This window comes from Bombina bombina, chromosome 7 (genome assembly GCF_027579735.1).
Source record: "Bombina bombina isolate aBomBom1 chromosome 7, aBomBom1.pri, whole genome shotgun sequence".
Taxonomy (NCBI): domain Eukaryota; kingdom Metazoa; phylum Chordata; class Amphibia; order Anura; family Bombinatoridae; genus Bombina; species Bombina bombina.
In genome coordinates this window covers 15,259,103-15,281,686 of record NC_069505.1, presented here as the reverse complement: position 1 = coordinate 15,281,686, position 22,584 = coordinate 15,259,103, and the positions used below count along the sequence as shown (strand labels likewise).

Genomic DNA, 22,584 nt, shown 5'->3' with positions numbered 1-22,584 from the left:
CTTTTTAGTGTCCTAGCCAGTAATTTACCAGCTTTATCCCCCTCCTCGTAGTACCTTTGCCTAAGCCAGATCGCTATTTTATGATTTTCATCACGAAGAAGTTGTCTAAAATCCAATCTGGCTTGTGTCAGTTGGTTGTCAATATCGCTATTTAAGGGGTTTTTCTTGTGTTGTTCCTCTAATATTTTAATATCAGTTAATAATTGATTATATCTCAACCTTTTTTGATTCTGCAATCTGGCTTTATGTTTAATAAGATGACCTCTAACCACACTCTTATGGGCCTCCCACACCGTGGAGAGGGGCATATCCTCTGTTAAATTCAATTTGAAGTATTCTCGCATACGCTCTGAGACATCCTCTCGGATGACCGGATCACCCAAGAGGGTCTCATCCAGTCTCCAAATATAGGAGGTAGCAGGCATGTCGGGCCACAGCATTTCAAATGAGACAGGTGCATGGTCAGACCATGTGATTGAAGCAATATCACTACGTTGCACATATTCAATACCATGAGAGTTTGTAAAAAAATAATCTATACGGGAGTATTTCCTGTGCGGGTTGGAATAAAATGTGAATCCTGTCTCAGTGGGGTGTAACGTACGCCATATGTCATGCAGCAAATGACCTCTAAGCATCATATTAATATGTTTCAATATATAGTGAGGCACACTTGAGAGACCATTGGAAGTATCCTGTTTTGGGACTAATGGAGTATTAAAGTCACCCCCCATGATAAGAATTCCTTTAGAATGCTCGAGCAATCTCCCCGAGAGTGTTTTGAAGAAGACATGCTGTGCTACATTCGGGGCGTATACATTAATCAGAGTGACTAGAACATTATGTAATAATCCTACCACTATGATATATCGGCCTTCCCTGTCTCTTACCACATCTTGCACCTGAAATGGTACCCTATGATGTATTAAAATACCCACCCCATTCTGTTTACGAGGGCCGGAGGAAAAGAGAGCAGTTGGATATTTATGATTGTGCCATTTTGGTTCTTTTTGTTTGGCAAAATGAGATTCCTGTATAAAAACCACATCCCCCTGAAGCTTATTTAGTTCTCTTGTAACTATGGATCGTGGAAAAACTTTTTAATAATTATTTCACTAATGATCAACCAATTTCAAAAAATTTTACTGCTGCAAATATTTCCCTAATCCTTAAAAAAGATAAAGACCCGGAAGACCCTGCGTCTTACAGACCTATATCTGTTCTCAATACAGATTACAAAATATTAACTTCAATTATAGCTTCCAGGCTCTCGATTTCTTTCGATAAAATAATACACCCCGACCAAACAGGCTTTATGAGCTCTAGGAATTCCTCAAAAAGTATCCGCAAAGTTTTAACGTGTATAGATTATATGTATAATACTGATCCAACACAACTCACACAAGAGAAACAAGATAAAGCCCTAATTAGCCTCGACGCCGAAAAGGCGTTTGACGCAATCGCTTGGAATCACCTATTTAGAGCGCTCGAACAATTTGGCTTTAGAAATCAATTTATTCGATTCATACACAATATCTATAGAAACCCAATCTCATATCTTTTAGTTAACTCTAATGTCTCTCCCGCGTTGACATTAGGTAGAGGTACTAGGCAAGGCTGCCCCCTCTCGCCTTTTCTTTTTAATATAGCTCTAGAACCATTAGCAATTTGGCTTAGAGACATTATTAGCGGTATTAGAATTGGCCCACAAGTTTTAAAACTCCTAATCTACGCAGATGATTTATTGATATTTATAGGAGATCCTGCCCAAGAAATTCCTGCCGTCTTAAATAGCCTAAGTACTTTTAGCTCATTTTCAGGTTATAAAATCAACTCAAAAAAAAGTGAACTAATGTGGATCAAAAAGGATAGCCGTGCTAAGTTCAACTTCCCGTTCCAAATATCGGAAACACTTAAATATCTAGGCATTTATATTCATCCCAACCCCAATTGCTGGTATAAGTTAAATTTTCCTCCTTTGATAAAGAAAATTCAAACTGACCTAGAAAATTGGACCTCTCTACCTATATCGGTATCAGCGCGTGTCAGCCTTATTAAGACAATTATATTTCCTCGGTTATTATATCCACTTCAGAACCTACCTTTATTGATCCCTGCGATAGACCAACATAAATTATATTCTTTTTTCTCCAGATTTATCTGGAAAAATAAGAAACCACGTATTGCATTTAAAAAACTAATGAACTCACTTGATTCCGCGGGACTAGCATTGCCAAATATACAATATTATAATATTGCCTGCTTAGCCAAAATTGCCATAGACTGGTTAGCTGACACAAATATCTTTTCATGTTCGATAATGGAAAATTATATGATAACTCCCTTTTCTGTTAAAGCCAGTTTGCACTATCCAGCAAAGGAGTTACCCTATAATATCAAGGGTTTGATAACTATAAATAACATTATTAGAGCCTGGCAGAAATTCTGCTCAATTATTGGTGTTGATTACTCTTTCTCCGAATTACTCCCAATAATTGGAACGGTTGATTTTTCCCCTGGTTACTCTCAGGTAACCTTTAAGAAATGGGCGGATAAAGGACTCATTAATTTATATCAAATTTTTCATGAGGATGGCTATATACGTTCATTTGAGTCTCTTGTTACGCAATTTGACCTCTCCAGACAGGATATGTTTGCTTATTTCCAGATAAGACACTATCTCAATAAACATAATTGGGAGCTGGATCGAGGCCTAGCACGGTCTGACATCAAAAAATGTATCCTGAAATACAAAACGGGATCAACTTCAATTTCTCTCATGTATGACATTATGCTCAATAAGCAGAATCTACTCAGTCTTAATGATATCTTTGCTTCATGGACTCAAGATTGTCCAAACTTGGAAGACGGAGAATTAAAGGCTAGTTGTACTTTAGTAAACAAATGTCGAATTTCATCCAGCTGGAAAGAGTCTCACTTTAAGATCATAAATAGGTCATATATAACACCTGTTAGGCTGGCAAAAATGTATAGCTCACAATCTGCTAAATGCCCCCGATGTACATATCCCAAGGCAGACCTTCTTCACATGTTTTATTATTGTCCAAAATTAAAACAATTGTGGAACAAACTCTCCTTCTGGTTAAAAATGCATTATGCCGCCGTAGTCTCATTTAACTCAGAAAATATCATCTTTCTAAATATCCATGTCACTGATTCTCCCCTGAGATCAAAAACCTTAGTATCCATTATCATGTCTATTAGACATCTCATCACAAAAAACTGGAAATCAAAGTATGTACCCTCCTTTGCCATGGTTACGCAAGAGATACAGAATCAAATAATCTTTGAATCTTTTCACCTTAAATCTTCTAATGAAAAAAAAATAAAAAAGTTCATTTTGGACTGGCTACCCATAATTAAGTCCTATACCCTACCCATCCAAAAATGTATCTTGTCCCCATTTTTAAGCTCAGATAGTTTTGCAGATCTTGTATTGCATGGTGAATTTCCGGCTTCATGGATTTCCTGTTACAGGGAATAGGAGTGCTATGAACTAAGGTAATGATCATTCATAATGATAGCTTCGGCGCTGGCTGAGGGGGGGGGGCGGGGGGGGAGGGGTGGGGGGGGTCTTGGGGGGAGAGGAGGAACTTAATTTACTTTTTCTCTTCTATTTTTTTTTTTTTTTCTCTCAAGTTAAAATGATGAACCCTAGACTGTTAAGTTATCTATTTTTTGGGTACTCACGGCTTAAGTTTATTAAGCTAAGATGATATTTATGTATTATAAACCTCAATTGTGCCCCAATGGTTATTTTGTCCAAGTTAGTCTACGCTATTTGAGTAATGATTCTATGTTCAGTCATCTTTCATCTTTGCAAATATTAAGCGTAGTTTTTATTTAAAGACGACCGAAAGACATAGGCTACTAAGTTTAGCTCATTATTATAATAATATAAACGGTCAATGTCTGTCAATATTATGTGAATGACACTAACTCTTTTTTTCCTTTTTTGTATTTAATGTATATATATTTGTATCTTGATCAAACCTGTCATCTTGCCCTGCGTGGCATATTTTATTTGAGACTTGTTTTTGTCTTTTCTTTTTTTTTCTCTCTGTCTTATTTTGTGAATTATTCTCAATAAAAGAAAATTAATAAAAAAAAAAAAAAAAAAAAAAAAAAAAAGAGAAGGAAAGAACACACTGTATTATAGACCTCTGTATATAACACACTGCATTATAGACCTCTGTATATAACACACTGCATTATAGACCTCTGTATATAACACAAAAAAGGAATTGGATAGCCTAGGTTACCCAACAAAAGTATACACTTATAGCACTCCAGAGTCCTGAAACTGTGATTCAATCACATAAATTATTTGAGGACAATATCTCAATATTTGATATGACATTGGGTCAGATAGTGAGGTAGTTAAAATATAACTTCTCTTGTGCGGCACCAACCCTCTGGAACGCACTTCCTCGAGCTGTCAGACTTTCCCCCAACCTCTCCTCCTTTAAACGCTCCCTAAAGACCTTCTTGGAAGCCGATCACCAAATCAGTAACTAATGAATTCCACTTGCATAATAGTTGCCCTCATCTAACTCCACACTAACACCATTCCCACCTTTGCAGTCCCCACCTCCTGTTTCTCACTCATCCACCCATTTAGATTGTAAGTTCCCACGGGAAAAGGGCTCCCAATTCCTCCTATATTTGTTTGTTAAATTTTGTCTGGTGTCTCATATTGTACTGTCCTTTTATCTTTGTTACCTATGAACAGCGCTGCGGAATCTGTTGGCGCTTTATAAATAAAGAAGAAGAAGAATAATAACTTAAAAAATGAAAAAAAAAAATAAAATACACAAACAACATACAACTTAAAATTACGTAACGGAGGCAAATCAGCGTGATAATAATAGTGGATGCTAGTGATATAGCATCACATGGGACTCATTGTTAGGATAACGTGTGTAATAACTATTGAGGAGGAGGCCATTAACATAGATGGCTCAGAATTAATGCTGAATACCTCCTAAATAGTAAAATGTGAAAGTAGTACTAGAAAATAATAGCTACTGCTCAAAGTGATATATATACCACTTTAAAAAAACGTGCAGGTGTGAAGGGTTGAGTTCAGTATATGACTGGGTGTGAAATATCACTAAATATCTGGTTCTGTGTAAAGTACCAGTATACAGTTGGCACAAAAAACTTTAATCACATACTACTAAAGCAAAGAATAACAATGTAACAATACTAGATTAATCTAATGTCAGTATTGAGTAATCACGTATGCGAATATGCTTGGGAGGAGTTAAAGCAGTGGTTGACGTATATATATATATATATACTGTATGTATTACAAGCAAGTATAATAAATCTATAGCATATAATGAAGGGTAACGTGTAAATATACACTGTGCTGCTTGTGTTGCCGAATTCGACTAAATACATCTAAGTAACTAGTTATAAATGATATCAGTCTCCTGATAGTATAATCTTATAACGGTGCAGTGCATAATAGCGTCAAGGCAAGAGGCCAAATGTATTAGAACTATTGTGTGTATCTGAATATATACTTTACACAATAGAAACATTAGCGGCAAAACTGTACAGTATAAGAATAGCGGATTGGATTTATTAGTCAGCCTTACAATACATGATAGCTAATAGTGCTAAGCGTATTAATTGCCTGTAATAGTGAAATAACGGCTGGGTTATCAGATATCTATTCACACTTCTAAAGTTCAATTGTCCGTGAAAGATAAGCAGCCTAAAGCTATTCACAGGTGTTATATAATAGCACTAATTAGAGGTGTGTAAACAACCATACCGTTCTATATACACTAAACAACTGTCTAGAATCTTAGGAAGTGTAACAGTGCATATAGTTCTTGTCATGAGCAGTTTTTATACGAGTTGGAACTAAGGAGTTAGTGGATTTGAAACGTAATAAAGCCTCTGTATATAACACACTGCATTATAGACCGCTGTATATTACACACTGCATTATAGACCTCTGTATATTACACACTGCATTATAGACCTCTGTATATTACACAATGCATTATAGACCTCTGTATATAACACAAAGCATTATAGACCTCTGTATATAACACACTGCATTATAGACCTCTGTATATAACACACTGCATTATAGACCTCTGTATATTACACACTGCATTATAGACCTCTGTATATAACACAAAGCATTATAGACCTCTGTATATAACACACTACATTATAGACCTCTGTATATTACACACTGCATTATATACCTCTGTATATTACACACTGCATTATAGACCTCTGTATATAACACAAAGCATTATAGACCTCTGTATAGAACACACTGCATTATAGACCTCTGTATAAAACACACTGCATTATAGACCTCTGTATATTACACACTGCATTATAGACCTCTGTATATAACACAAAGCATTATAGACCTCTGTATATAACACACTACATTATAGACCTCTGTATATTACACACTGCATTATAGACCTCTGTATATAACACAAAGCATTATAGACCTCTGTATATAACACACTGCATTATAGACCTCTGTATATTACACACTGCATTATAGACCTCTGTATATTACACACTGCATTATAGACCTCTGTATATTACACACTGCATTATAGACCTCTGTATATAACACAAAGCATTATAGACCTCTGTATATTACACACTGCATTATAGACCTCTGTATATTACACACTGCATTATAGACCTCTGTATATTAAACACTGCATTATAGACCTCTGTATATAAAACACAGCATTATAGACCTCTGTATAACACACTGCATTATAGACCTCTGTATATAACACACTGCATTATAGACATCTGTATATAACACACTGCCTTATAGACATCTGTATATAACACACTGCCTATCACACAGCATGATATCCCTCTGTATATAACACACTGCATTATAGACCTCTGTATATTACACACTGCATTATAGACCTCTGTATATTACACACTGCATTATAGACCTCTGTATATTACACACTGCATTATAGACCTCTGTATAAAACACACTGCATTATAGACCTCTGTATAAAACACACTGCATTATAGACCTCTGTATATTACACACTGCATTATAGACCTCTGTATATAACACAAAGCATTATAGACCTCTGTATATTACACACTGCATTATAGACCTCTGTATATTACACACTGCATTATAGACCTCTGTACATTACACACAGCATCATAGACCTCTGTACATTACACACTGCATTATAGACCTCTGTACATTACACACTGCATTATAGACCTCTGTATATAACACACTGCATTATAGACCTCTGTATATTACACACTGCATTATAGACCTCTGTATATTACACACTGCATTATAGACCTCTGTATATTACACACTGCATTATAGACCTCTGTATATTACACACTGCATTATAGACCTCTGTATAAAACACACTGCATTATAGACCTCTGTATAAAACACACTGCATTATAGACCTCTGTATAAAACACACTGCATTATAGACCTCTGTATAAAACACACTGCATTATAGACCTCTGTATATTACACACTGCATTATAGATCTCTGTATATTACACACTGCATTATAGACCTCTGTACATTACACACTGCATTATAGACCTCTGTACATTACACACTGCATTATAGACCTCTGTATACGACACACTGCATTATAGACCTCTGTATACGACACACTGCATTATAGACCTCTGTATACGACACACTGCATTATAGACCTCTGTATACGACACACTGCATTATAGACCTCTGTATATTACACACTGCATTATAGACATCTGTATATAACACACTGCCTATCACACAGCATGATATCCCTCTGTATATAACACACTGCATTATAGACCTCTGTATATTACACACTGCATTATAGACCTCTGTATATTACACACAGCAGTATAGACCTCTGTACATTACACACTGCATTATAGACCTCTGTACATTACACACTGCATTATAGACCTCTGTATAAAACACACTGCATTATAGACCTCTGTATATTACACACTGCATTATAGACCTCTGTATATAACACAAAGCATTATAGACCTCTGTATATAACACACTGCATTATAGACCTCTGTATATTACACACTGCATTATAGACCTCTGTATATAACACACTGCATTATAGACCTCTGTATATTACACACTGCATTATAGACCTCTGTACATTACACACTGCATTATAGACCTCTGTATATAACACACTGCATTATAGAACTCTGTATACGACACACTGCATTATAGACCTCTGTATACGACACACTGCATTATAGACCTCTGTATATTACACACAGCATTATAGACCTCTGTATATTACACACAGCATTATAGACCTCTGTATATAACACACAGCATTATAGACCTCTGTATATAACACACAGCATTATAGACCTCTGTATATTACACAAAGCATTATAGACCTCTGTATATTACACACTGCATTATAGACCTCTGTATATAACACACTGCATTATAAACCTCTATATATAACACACTGCCCATCACATAGCATTATAGACCTCTGTATATAACACACTGCATTATAGACCTCTGTATATAACACACTGCATTATAGACCTCTGTATATAACACACTGCATTAGAGCGTTCTGTATATAATACACTGCATTATAAACCTCTGTATATAACACACTGCCCATCACACAGCATTATAGACCTCTGTATATAACACACAGCATTATAGACCTCTGTATATAACACACAGCATTAAAGACCTCTATATATAACACACTGCCCATCACATAGCATTATAGACCTCTGTATATAACACACTGCATTATAGACCTCTGTATATAACACACTGCCTTATAGACCTTTGTATATAGCACACTGCATTATAAACCTCTGTATATAACACACTGCATTATAGCCTTCTGTATATAACACACTGCATTATAAACCTCTGTATATAACACACTGCCCATCACATAGCATTATAGACCTCTGTATATAACACACTGCATTATAGATCTCTGTATATAACACACTGCATTATAGACCTCTGTATATAACACACTGCATTATAGATCTCTGTATATTACACACTGCATTATAGATCTCTGAATATTACACACTGCATTATAGACCTCTGTATATAACACAAAGCATTATAGACCTCTGTATATAACACAAAGCATTATAGACCTCTGTATATTACACACTGCATTATAGACCTCTGTATATTACACACTGCATTATAGACCTCTGTATATAACACAAAGCATTATAGACCTCTGTATATTACACACTGCATTATAGACCTCTGTATATTACACACTGCATTATAGACCTCTGTATATAACACACAGCATTATAGACCTCTGTATATAACACAAAGCATTATAGACCTCTCTATATAACACACTGCATTATAGACCTCTGTATATAACACATTGCATTATAGACATCTGTATATTACACACTGCATTATAGACCTCTGTACATTACACACTGCATTATAGACCTCTGTATATAACACACTGCATTATAGACCTCTGTATACGACACACTGCATTATAGACCTCTGTATATGACACACTGCATTATAGACCTCTGTATACGACACACTGCATTATAGACCTCTGTAAATAACACACTGCATTATAGACCTCTGTAAATAACACACTGCATTATAGACCTCTGTATATTACACACAGCATTATAGACCTCTGTATATTACACACTGCATTATAAACCTCTATATATAACACACTGCATTATAGCGTTCTGTATATAACACACTGCATTATAGCGTTCTGTATATAATACACTGCATTATAAACCTCTGTATATAACACACTGCCCATCACATAGCATTATAGACCTCTGTATATAACACACTGCATTATAGATCTCTGTATATAACACACTGCATTATAGACCTCTGTATATAACACACTGCATTATAGACCTCTGTACATTACACACTGCATTATAGACCTCTGTATATAACACACTGCATTATAGACCTCTGTATATGACACACTGCATTATAGACCTCTGTATACGACACACTGCATTATAGACCTCTGTAAATAACACACTGCATTATAGACCTCTGTATATTACACACTGCATTATAAACCTCTATATATAACACACTGCATTATAGCGTTCTGTATATAACACACTGCATTATAGCGTTCTGTATATAATACACTGCATTATAAACCTCTGTATATAACACACTGCCCATCACATAGCATTATAGACCTCTGTATATAACACACTGCATTATAGATCTCTGTATATAACACACTGCATTATAGACCTCTGTATATAACACACTGCATTATAGACTTCTGTATATAACACACTGCATTATAGATCTCTGTATATTACACACTGCATTATAGACCTCTGTATAAAACACACTGCATTATAGACCTCTGTATAAAACACACTGCATTATAGACCTCTGTATATAACACAAAGCATTATAGACCTCTCTATATAACACACTGCATTATAGACCTCTGTATATAACACACTACATTATAGACCTCTGTATATAACACACAGCATTATAGACCTATATATATATATATATATATAACACACTGCCCATCACATAGCATTATAGACCTCTGTATATAACACACTGCATTATAGACCTCTGTATATAACACACTGCATTATAGACCTTTGTATATAGCACACTGCATTATAAACCTCTGTATATAACACACTGCATTATAGCCTTCTGTATATAGCACACTGCATTATAAACCTCTGTATATAACACACAGCATTATAGACCTATATATATATATATATATATATATATAACACACTGCCCATCACATAGCATTATAGACCTCTGTATATAACACACTGCATTATAGACTTCTGTATATAACACACTGCATTATAGATCTCTGTATATAACACACTGCATTATAGACCTCTGTATATAACACACTGCATTATAGACCTCTGTACATTACACACTGCATTATAGACCTCTGTATATAACACACTGCATTATAGACCTCTGTATATTACACACTGCATTATAGACCTCTGTATATTACACACTGCATTATAGACCTCTGTATATTACACACTGCATTATAGACCTCTGTATATTACACACTGCATTATAGACCTCTGTATATTACACACTGCATTATAGACCTCTGTATAAAACACACTGCATTATAGACCTCTGTATAAAACACACTGCATTATAGACCTCTGTATAAAACACACTGCATTATAGACCTCTGTATAAAACACACTGCATTATAGACCTCTGTATATTACACACTGCATTATAGATCTCTGTATATTACACACTGCATTATAGACCTCTGTACATTACACACTGCATTATAGACCTCTGTACATTACACACTGCATTATAGACCTCTGTATACGACACACTGCATTATAGACCTCTGTATACGACACACTGCATTATAGACCTCTGTATATTACACACAGCATTATAGACCTCTGTATATTACACACTGCATTATAGACATCTGTATATAACACACTGCCTATCACACAGCATGATATCCCTCTGTATATAACACACTGCATTATAGACCTCTGTATATTACACACTGCATTATAGACCTCTGTATATTACACACAGCAGTATAGACCTCTGTACATTACACACTGCATTATAGACCTCTGTACATTACACACTGCATTATAGACCTCTGTATAAAACACACTGCATTATAGACCTCTGTATATTACACACTGCATTATAGACCTCTGTATATAACACAAAGCATTATAGACCTCTGTATATAACACACTGCATTATAGACCTCTGTATATTACACACTGCATTATAGACCTCTGTATATAACACACTGCATTATAGACCTCTGTATATTACACACTGCATTATAGACCTCTGTACATTACACACTGCATTATAGACCTCTGTATATAACACACTGCATTATAGAACTCTGTATACGACACACTGCATTATAGACCTCTGTATACGACACACTGCATTATAGACCTCTGTATATTACACACAGCATTATAGACCTCTGTATATTACACACAGCATTATAGACCTCTGTATATAACACACAGCATTATAGACCTCTGTATATAACACACAGCATTATAGACCTCTGTATATTACACAAAGCATTATAGACCTCTGTATATTACACACTGCATTATAGACCTCTGTATATAACACACTGCATTATAGACCTCTGTATATAACACACTGCATTATAGACCTCTGTATATAACACACTGCATTAGAGCGTTCTGTATATAATACACTGCATTATAAACCTCTGTATATAACACACTGCCCATCACACAGCATTATAGACCTCTGTATATAACACACAGCATTATAGACCTCTGTATATAACACACAGCATTAAAGACCTCTATATATAACACACTGCCCATCACATAGCATTATAGACCTCTGTATATAACACACTGCATTATAGACCTCTGTATATAACACACTGCCTTATAGACCTTTGTATATAGCACACTGCATTATAAACCTCTGTATATAACACACTGCATTATAGCCTTCTGTATATAACACACTGCATTATAAACCTCTGTATATAACACACTGCCCATCACATAGCATTATAGACCTCTGTATATAACACACTGCATTATAGATCTCTGTATATAACACACTGCATTATAGACCTCTGTATATAACACACTGCATTATAGATCTCTGTATATTACACACTGCATTATAGATCTCTGAATATTACACACTGCATTATAGACCTCTGTATATAACACAAAGCATTATAGACCTCTGTATATAACACAAAGCATTATAGACCTCTGTATATTACACACTGCATTATAGACCTCTGTATATTACACACTGCATTATAGACCTCTGTATATAACACAAAGCATTATAGACCTCTGTATATTACACACTGCATTATAGACCTCTGTATATTACACACTGCATTATAGACCTCTGTATATAACACACAGCATTATAGACCTCTGTATATAACACAAAGCATTATAGACCTCTCTATATAACACACTGCATTATAGACCTCTGTATATAACACATTGCATTATAGACATCTGTATATTACACACTGCATTATAGACCTCTGTACATTACACACTGCATTATAGACCTCTGTATATAACACACTGCATTATAGACCTCTGTATACGACACACTGCATTATAGACCTCTGTATATGACACACTGCATTATAGACCTCTGTATACGACACACTGCATTATAGACCTCTGTAAATAACACACTGCATTATAGACCTCTGTAAATAACACACTGCATTATAGACCTCTGTATATTACACACAGCATTATAGACCTCTGTATATTACACACTGCATTATAAACCTCTATATATAACACACTGCATTATAGCGTTCTGTATATAACACACTGCATTATAGCGTTCTGTATATAATACACTGCATTATAAACCTCTGTATATAACACACTGCCCATCACATAGCATTATAGACCTCTGTATATAACACACTGCATTATAGATCTCTGTATATAACACACTGCATTATAGACCTCTGTATATAACACACTGCATTATAGACCTCTGTATATTACACACTGCATTATAGACCTCTGTACATTACACACTGCATTATAGACCTCTGTATATAACACACTGCATTATAGACCTCTGTACATTACACACTGCATTATAGACCTCTGTATATAACACACTGCATTATAGACCTCTGTATATGACACACTGCATTATAGACCTCTGTATACGACACACTGCATTATAGACCTCTGTAAATAACACACTGCATTATAGACCTCTGTATATTACACACTGCATTATAAACCTCTATATATAACACACTGCATTATAGCGTTCTGTATATAACACACTGCATTATAGCGTTCTGTATATAATACACTGCATTATAAACCTCTGTATATAACACACTGCCCATCACATAGCATTATAGACCTCTGTATATAACACACTGCATTATAGATCTCTGTATATAACACACTGCATTATAGACCTCTGTATATAACACACTGCATTATAGACTTCTGTATATAACACACTGCATTATAGATCTCTGTATATTACACACTGCATTATAGACCTCTGTATAAAACACACTGCATTATAGACCTCTGTATAAAACACACTGCATTATAGACCTCTGTATATAACACAAAGCATTATAGACCTCTCTATATAACACACTGCATTATAGACCTCTGTATATAACACACTACATTATAGACCTCTGTATATAACACACAGCATTATAGACCTATATATATATATATATATATATAACACACTGCCCATCACATAGCATTATAGACCTCTGTATATAACACACTGCATTATAGACCTCTGTATATAACACACTGCATTATAGACCTTTGTATATAGCACACTGCATTATAAACCTCTGTATATAACACACTGCATTATAGCCTTCTGTATATAGCACACTGCATTATAAACCTCTGTATATAACACACAGCATTATAGACCTATATATATATATATATATATATATATATATATAACACACTGCCCATCACATAGCATTATAGACCTCTGTATATAACACACTGCATTATAGACTTCTGTATATAACACACTGCATTATAGATCTCTGTATATAACACACTGCATTATAGACCTCTGTATATAACACACTGCATTATAGACCTCTGTATATAACACACTGCATTATAGACTTCTGTATATAACACACTGCATTATAGATCTCTGTATATAACACACTGCATTATAGACATCTGTATATAACACACTGCCTATCACACAGCATGATATCCCTCTGTATATAACACACTGCAATATAGATCTCTGTATATAACACACTGCATTATAGACCTCTGTATATAACACACTGCATTATAAACCTCTGTAAATAACACACTGCATTATGGCGTTCTGTATATAATACACTGCATTATAAACCTCTGTATATAAACACACTGCCCATCACATAGCATTACAGACCTCTGTATATAACACACTGCATGATAGATCTCTGTGTATAACACACTGCATTATAGACCTCTGTATACGACACACTGCATTATAGACCTCTGTATATAACACACTGCATGATAGATCTCTGTATATAACACACTGCATTATAGACCTCTGTATACGACACACTGCATTATAGACCTCTGTATATAACACAAAACATTATAGACCTCTGTATATAACACAAAACATTATAGACATCTGTATAACACACTGCAAATCACACAGCGTGATATCCCTCTGTATATAAACACACTGCATTATAGATGTCTGTATATAAAACACTGCATTATAGACCTCTATATATAACACACAGCATTATAGACCTCTGTATATATATATATAACACTGCATTATAGATGTCTGTATATAAAACACTGCATTATAGACCTCTATATATAACACACAGCATTATAGACCTCTGTATATATATAACACTGCATTATAGATCTCTGTATATAACAAACTGCATTATAGATCTCTGTATATATATATAACACTGCATTATAGATCTCTGTATATAACACACTACCCAGCATGCTGCTTTATAGGGCTCTATAATGATATGTATATAACACTGTCATAACCCCTTTATAATACACAGTAACACACAGATGGATTGTGTAACATTTTCTACATAATAAAACTGTATATAACACACACATGTGTTGTTGCACTCTGTATAAAGTGAATACCATATACAACATATAAATAATATAATCACACTCATTTGTATCAAAATATCCAACAGGCACCCAATATAAAAAGACGGATTTGTCACTCTCTCTCTCTATAACACAGGAACATTATTGTACAAACATTATATATAACACATAGGCATTATTATATTGTATATAACACAGAGACGGTTGCACTCTCAATATAACACAGACATTATTATTGTCCTACTGAATATCAAACACACACACACTGTATGTAACACACAGCTACCACTCAGCATCCCTCTATATAAACACAGGGCAATTACTACACTCTCTATATAACACAGACATTATTACACTGTATATCAAATGCACACACACACACTGTATATAACACACAGCTACCACTCAGCATCCCTCTATATAAACACAGGGTAATTACTACACTATCTATATAACACATAGACATTATTACACTGTATATCAAATGCACACACACACACTGTATATAACACACAGCTACCACTCAGCATCCCTCTATATAAACACAGGGTAATTACTACACTATCTATATAACACATAGACATTATTACACTGTATATCAAATGCACACACACACACTGTATATAACACACAGCTACCACTCAGCATCCCTCTATATAAACACAGGGTAATTACTACACTATCTATATAACACATAGACATTATTACACTGTATATAACACAGACATTATTACACTGTATATCAAATGCACACACACACACTGTATATAACACACAGCTACCACTCAGCATCCCTCTATATAAACACAGGGTAATTACTACACTCTCTATATAACACAGACATTATTACACTGTATATCAAATGCACACACACACACTGTATATAACACACACATTCGTTATCACACTGTATATCTCACAGTGTACAACACTCAGGCCTTATTACACTGTATTTACCACACACAATGTATATAATACACAGCTACCACTCAGCATCCCTCTATATAGCAAAGGGTAATTACTGCACTCTCTATATAACAGACATTATTACACTGTATATAACACACAGCTACATCTCAGCATCACTCTATATAGCACAGGGTAATCACTGCACTCTCTATATAACAGACATTATTACACTGTATATAATACACAGCTACCACTCAGCATCCCTCTATATAGCAAAGGGTAATCACTGCACTCTCTATATAACAGATATTATTACACTGTATATAACACAGACATTATTATTACACTGTATATCTCACACACACACACACTGTATATAACACACAGCTACCAGTCAGCATACCTCTATATATCAAAGGGTAATTACTGCACTATATATAACACATAGATGGTATAACACTGTATATAACACATAGACATTATCACACTGTATATCACACACAGCTACCACTCAGCATCCCTAAACACAGGGTAATTACTGCACTCTCTATATGACACAGGCATTATTACACTGTATATAACACATACATTATTATACTGTATAGGACACAGCTAACTCTCAGCATCACTCTATATAGCACAGGGTAATTACTGCACTCTCTATATAACACATAGACAGTATAATACTATATATAAATAGCACATAGGCATTGTCACACTGAATATAGCACACAGCTACCGCTCAGCATCCCTCTATAAAGCAGTAGGCAATTACTGCACTCTCTATATAACACATATACATTTTTATACTGTATATAGCACACAGGCATTGTCATACTGTATACAACACATATACATTATTACACTATATATAACACAAATACATTATTACACTGTATATAGCACACAGTTACCTCTCAGCTACCTACTCTATGTAGCAGAAGGTAATTACTGCACTCTCTATATAACACATATACAGTAATACACTGTATATAGCACACATGCTTTGTCCTACCGTATATAGCACATAGATATTATTATACTTTAGAAAGTACACAGCTACCTCTCAGCATCCCTGTATATAGCAGAAGGTAATTACTGCACTCTATATATATAACACATATAAATGTGTACACTGTATATTAGGGCTCGACAAACCCAGGAGCCTGGGAGCCACTGGCACCTAGAATTTTACCCCTGGCTCCTAACTTTTTGGGTTATTCTCCATATGTCTATATACAAATCCAACTGTCTGGCTCCTAAAAAATATGCCTGGCTCCAAAATATTCTTTTTGGCTCCTAATTTTTGAACATATTCGTCAAGCACTGATAACACATAGACAGTATTACACTGTATATAACACACACATTATTATACTGTATATAACACATAGACATTATTATACTGTATATAACACACACTCTGTATATAACACACACATTATTACACTGTATATAACACATAGACATAATTATACTGTATATAGCACACACTGTATATAACACACACATTATTATACTGTATATAACACAGACATAATTATACTGTATATAGCACACACTGTATATAACACACATTATTACACTGTATATAACACATAGACATAATTATACTGTATATAGCACACACTGTATATAACACATAGACATTACTATACTGTATATAGCACACACTGTATATAACACATAGACATTACTATACTGTATATAGCACACACACATTATTATACTGTATATAGCACACACACTGTATATAAACACAGACATTATTATACTGCATATAGCACAAAGACATTATTATACTGTATATAACACAGACATTATTATACTGTATATAACACAGACATTATTATACTGTATATAACACAGACATTATTATACTGTATATAACACACACTCTGTATATAACACATAGACATTATTAGACTGTATATAACACAGACATTATTAGACTGTATATAACACACACTCTGTATATAACACATAGACATTATTAGACTGTATATAACACAGACATTATTATACTGTATATAACACACACATTATTATACTGTATATAACACATAGACATTATTATACTGTATATAACACACATTATTATACTGTATATAACACACAGCTACCTCTCAGCATCACTCTATATATCACATAGACATTATTATACTGTATATAACACACATTATTATACTGTATATAACACAGACATTATTATACTGTATATAACACAGACATTATTATACTGTATATAACACATAGACATTATTATACTGTATATAACACATATACATTATTATACTGTATATAACACACATTATTATACTGTATATAACACAGACATTATTATACTGTATATAACACATAGACATTATTATACTGTATATAACACATATACATTATTATACTGTATATAACACACACATTATTAGACTGCATATAGCACACAGCTACCTCTCAGCATCACTCTATATAACACATAGAAATTATTATACTGTATATAACACACAGCTACATCTCAGCATCACTCTATATAACACAGGGTAATCACTGCACTCTCTATATAACACATAGACATTATTATACTGTATATAACACACACATTACTATACTGTATATAACACACACATTATTACACTGTATATAACACACACATTATTATACTGTATATAACACACACATTATTATACTGTATATAACACACACATTATTATACTGTATATAACACACACACATTATTAGACTGTATATAACACACACATTATTAGACTGTATATAACACACACTCTGTATATAACACACACACACACACACACATTATTAGACTGTATATAACACAGACATTATTATACTGTATATAACACATAGACATTATTATACTGTATATAACACAGACATTATTATACTGTATATAACAGACATTATTATACTGTATATAACACACACATTATTATACTGTATATAACACACACATTATTAGACTGCATATAGCACACAGCTACCTCTCAGCATCACTCTATATAACACATAGACATTATTATACTGAATATAACACACAGCTACATCTCAGCATCACTCTATATAACACAGGGTAATCACTGCACTCTCTATATAACACATAGACATTATTATACTGTATATAACACACACATTACTATACTGTATATAACACACACATTATTAGACTGTATATAACACAGACATTATTATACTGTATATAACACATAGACATTATTATACTGTATATAACACAGACATTATTATACTGTATATAACACAGACATTATTATACTGTATATAACACACACATTATTAGACTGCATATAGCACACAGCTACCTCTCAGCATCACTCTATATAACACATAGACATTATTATACTGAATATAACACACATTATTATACTGTATATAACACATAGACATTATTATACTGAATATAACACACAGCTACATCTCAGCATCACTCTATATAACACAGGGTAATCACTGCACTCTCTATATAACACATAGACATTATTATACTGTATATAACACACACATTACTATACTGTATATAACACACACACACACACATTATTAGACTGTATATAACACACACACACATTATTAGACTGTATATAACACAGACATTATTATACTGTATATAACACATAGACATTATTATACTGTATATAACACACACATTATTACACTCTATATAACACATAGACATTATTATACTGAATATAACACACAGCTACATCTCAGCATCACTCTATATAACACAGGGTAATCACTGCACTCTCTATATAACACATAGACATTATTATACTGTATATAACACACACATTACTATACTGTATATAACACACACACACACACACACACACACATTATTAGACTGTATATAACACACACACACATTATTAGACTGTATATAACACACACATTATTAGACTGTATATAACACAGACATTATTAGACTGTATATAACACATAGACATTATTATACTGTATATAACACACACATTATTATACTGTATATAACACACACATTATTAGACTGCATATAGCACACAGCTACCTCTCAGCATCACTCTATATAACACATAGACATTATTATACTGTATATAACACACAGCTACCTCTCAGCATCACTCTATATAACACATAGACATTATTATACTGTATATAACACACAGCTACATCTCAGCATCACTCTATATAACACATAGACATTATTATACTGTATATAACACACAGCTACCTCTCAGCATCACTCTATATAACACATAGACATTATTATACTGTATATAACACACAGCTACATCTCAGCATCACTCTATATAACACATAGACATTATTATACTGTATATAACACATAGACATTATTATACTGTATATATAACACACACATTATTATACTGTATATATAACACACACATTATTACACTGTATATAACACACACATTATTATACTGTATATAACACACACATTATTAGACTGTATATAACACATAGACATTATTAGACTGTATATAACACACACATTATTACACTGTATATAACACACACACATTATTAGACTGTATATAACACACACATTATTAGACTGTATATAACACACACATTATTAGACTGTATATAACACACACATTATTAGACTGTATATAACACACACATTATTACACTGTATATAACACACACACATTATTACACTGTATATAACACACACATTATTAGACTGTATATAACACACGCATTACTATACTGTATATAACACACACACATTATTAGACTGTATATAACACACACATTATTAGACTGTATATAACACACACATTATTAGACTGTATATAACACACACACACATTATTAGACTGTATATAACACATAGACATTATTAGACTGTATATAACACACACATTATTATACTGTATATAACACATACATTATTACACTGTATATAACACATAGACATTATTATACTGCATATAACACACACATTATTAGACTGCATATAACACACACATTATTAGACTGTATATAACACACACATTATTACACTGTATATAACACATAGACATTATTATACTGCATATAACACACACATTATTAGACTGTATATAACACACACATTATTACACTGTATATAACACATAGACATTATTATACTGCATATAACACACACATTATTACACTGTATATAACACATAGACATTATTATACTGAATATAACACACAGCTACATCTCAGCATCACTCTATATAACACAGGGTAATCACTGCACTCTCTATATAACACATATGACGCCTTACCGTGGTCTCCACGTCCCCGGTAATTCTTGCGCGCTCCCGTACTCAGCCAGCGAGCCCGGTATTCCCGCGCGCTCCCGTACTCAGCCCTCAGCCGCCCGCATCCTCCTAACGGGACGTAGGTGTTTAGCTCTCAGTCTCACATTGAAACCACGCCTCTCCTGCCAATCACCGGCGACCATGCGCACTATCTTATGGATTTTGCTAGGCATTATGGGAAATGTAGTATAGAGATTCTACTGGAGAACGTATAAACAGGGAAGAAACAACTGATGAAATATGATATGAGAATGCTGTAGCCAGTGCCTTGGACACAGGCGGGGAATTAGCTCAAATGGTAGAGCGCTCGCTTAGCATGCGAGAGGTAGCGGGATCGATGCCCGCATTCTCCAAACCTTTTTTATCTTTACTACAGCTTTTATACAAACCTTTTTTATCTTTACTACAGCTTTTATACAAACCTTTTTTATCTTTACTACAGCTTTTATACAAACCTTTTTTATCTTTACTACAGCTTTTATACAAACCTTTTTTATCTTTACTACAGCTTTTATACAAACCTTTTTTATCTTTACTACAGCTTTTATACAAACCTTTGTTTATCTTTACTACAGCTTTTATACAAACCTTTTTT

At 33.9% G+C, this 22,584-nt stretch overlaps 1 protein-coding gene and 1 non-coding gene across 2 annotated transcripts in view; one reads left to right on the top strand and one right to left on the bottom strand.

Moving 5' to 3' along the window:
* Positions 1 to 22,087, bottom strand: part of LOC128665768 (uncharacterized) — a gene marked incomplete in the record, with an annotated part of 268,831 nt that extends 246,744 nt beyond the window's left edge. The window contains 1 exon segment of the mRNA XM_053719962.1: positions 21,954 to 22,087.
* Positions 22,088 to 22,269: 182 nt separating this feature from the next.
* On the top strand, positions 22,270 to 22,342 carry TRNAA-AGC (transfer RNA alanine (anticodon AGC)). The gene has a single exon. It is a non-coding gene; the product is annotated as a tRNA-Ala (tRNA).
* The last annotated feature ends 242 nt before the right edge of the window (positions 22,343 to 22,584 follow it).